Source organism: Poecilia latipinna, unplaced genomic scaffold (assembly GCF_001443285.1).
Source record: "Poecilia latipinna isolate Pla-1442-1.1 unplaced genomic scaffold, P_latipinna-1.0 Scaffold329, whole genome shotgun sequence".
In the NCBI taxonomy this organism is placed as follows: Eukaryota; Metazoa; Chordata; class Actinopteri; order Cyprinodontiformes; family Poeciliidae; genus Poecilia; species Poecilia latipinna.
Window position 1 is genome coordinate 50,478 of NW_015112945.1, and position 2,978 is coordinate 53,455.

Genomic DNA, 2,978 nt, shown 5'->3' on the forward strand with positions numbered 1-2,978 from the left:
GCTTCTGTGTTTTAAAGTGTCACCAAGACTATAAGTCGGTATCACCTCTACCACAGCAGGCTGCTAATGTTAAATATTATCATTGGATAACATTCTTTTAGTGACGAGACGAGTGGAAGCTTTGGAGTTACACTTAGCTTAGCATTGGAACAATTTATATACATGACAAAAATATCACTTCATCAGAATATCCTGTTTAAAAAGAAAAGTTAAAGCAGATGTTTGCACTAATCCTTTATGAGAATAACGTACTTTTAAAAAATATTTTAAATACAGAAGTATTTGTAAGAATGAAATTAAACAGAGCTCTACAAATAGATCACCACAAGCTCTATATTTGCGCATTGATAGGCAGTCTTATCAAATGCAGCGCAGCCACAATGTGTCCACTGGATTGCGCAGGTCACTAAATGATAGGATATGTTTAATATACACTATTAAATCGCTATTACACAGCTTCAATATCTCACATATCGCTACCAACATGCTCTAATTAGCACACAAGTAATGAATCTGTTGTTTTACGGGTTTCTTTATTAAGGACGACCGTTGACAGACAAGATGTGAGAGCAACCATGAACAATGATCCATTCATTAACTGACGTTACAGCAAAATACCTGCTGTAACATTACAGCAGGTAACTGACGTCACAGTTACCTGCTGTAAAGTTACAGCTTAAGGGGGATTGCTAAGAAAGCTTCGAGTCAAAATGGAGAACAATCAGGAAGCGTCACCTGAGAAAGCTTTCGGATTTCCTCCAGAAAACCTGCTGAGCCCAGTGGATGAGATGCTGGGGTCGTCCATCAGCGGTCTGCTGGGTGTTTGGGTTAAAAAATGTCAAGTTAAAGAAAGTCTGAGGTGCAGGATCAGGCATCAAAACTCAGAAATAACAGCATGTGAAGCCAACCGGCAACTGATGGTTCACAACTCCTCAGTCAGTTCAATGTCTCAACTATAAACCTTTACTTTAATCTGTCTTTACTGCCACTGGTGGAGAAAAATCCCCATTTAAAATAACCCATATCCTGGTGGGGGTAAAAAATAAAGCCTGGCGGCCCGCCAGGCTGATAAAACACTGGGAGAAAACTGGCTTCTGTCTATAGCTCTGGTTGTAAGCGGGAACCCCGTCTATATCGCCATCTCTAAGTAGGAACATTCTGTATTTATATTTTTATGCGATCTTTGGGCTGCTCTTGGTCCAATCCCTCACCTAGGACCCATTTGCCCCGGCAGACCCGACCCAAGTAGAGGCACAAAGCCTGCAGCGGCTCCTAGGATCACTAGGACACTCAAACCCCTCCACCACGATAAGGTGGCAGCCCACAGAGGGGACAAAACAAAACCAGAAATGGTTCCCTTCTCTGACCTGAACTGATCTGGAGAGAAGCCAGAAGGTGGCGTTCTGGTATTTCTAACAGTCAGTTTAGTTAGAAACTAAGCTTTTCGTTTTCTCAGTTATTTTTCTCTCCACAGAAGCTATACCTGGTCTGACGTTGATTAGCTGTGGTTGCTTCCTGGAAAAGGGCATTGGCTGACATGATGCTGCCATCACCTAACCGTTCTCCCTCTCATTTTCACTTCCATGAACATGGAAAGTTCTCCTGATCAGTTGACCCGTTGATGTGACTGCTGTGGGCTCAGTACTGAGCCTGCTTCTGGTTCTGCTGTTGGTTTGCTACTGGTGGAGGGGAGTTCTTCCTCTCCACTGTCACAACATGCATTCTCTGTATGAGGGACTGCTGTAAAGTCAACAACTCAACACAAGTGATTTACTGTCGCCCCCTGCTGGTCCGGGGGAGTGAATGCCATAAGTAATGACTCCATACAATCTGCTGGGTTTTATTTGGTACAAACTAGTGATCCGAGCCAAAAGAGTCGGTTCTCTAAAAAGAGCCAGAATTCCCACGCTGCCGTGAGCCCCTCCCACTTTTCCCCGAGCTCAGACAGGTGATCTGTCCCACAGTAACCTGATTCAGAAAACCTCATCTGCACACAGAGACCCCACCTTCAGGAATAAAAATGTAAATTGATCTTAGAGTTTTCGATTTCCAGACGAAACATTGGCTAACACAAAAAATAAATACGTGACGACTGATTTATACTGACCTACACTGTTATGGAGATAGCTTTCTCCATCCATCCATGGATGGATGTTTACAGTCGCAGAAATTCAAGGTTGGTGTCTGTGTTTATGACAGCAATTATTAATTTTTGATATAACCTTCTTTAAATAAAGGTACAACCAAGAAATACATTTTGTGCACAAGTTAGAAAACCTGTGCACAAAACAGTTTCTTGTTTTTCCCCACATGTAGCATTGTTTAATGTGCTGTCCTTGATTAAATTTGAATTGAACTGAACCCCATTCTGTGTCCACATTGGAAATGAATCACGCATGCGCAAAGCTGCTTCTCGTCAGATTTTTCTACCGTACCACGGATAGATAGCTATGTCTATCTATCGGCGCTAGTGCGCAGGTAGGATGTATTGATAAAAAATCTGCGGAGTAAGCTGTATGTGACGTGGCATCGATGTGCGCATGCGCATTACCAGTAGATAGAACGGATGAATGATGGGTAGCACAGGTAGTTAGAACGCCGTAAATCTATAACATTTTTGAACCATTAAAAAAAAAGAATCTGTGTTGAAATCGATTGCAATAAGTTGTACTTTAAATCTCACGAATATGACGAGGCAGGTGAACGAGCCTTCCACCAGCACCTGAACACACCACAACCGCTGCGTTTGCAGCTTTTGAGGATTGGGGTGCCTGGAGAAAGCCTCGAAAAACCACAAATGGACACAAAATGCACTAATATCTGTAACGTTGTATAATTTTACGTCGATTAAAATAAATGTTTCCATTTTTCCCCAAACGGCACTTGAACCCTGAAACATAAGAGGCTGCATGTGAATGAAGGTGGTGGGGGGAATAGAGTTCAACAAAACTTGTAAATATTAATGCCAGATCACTAAG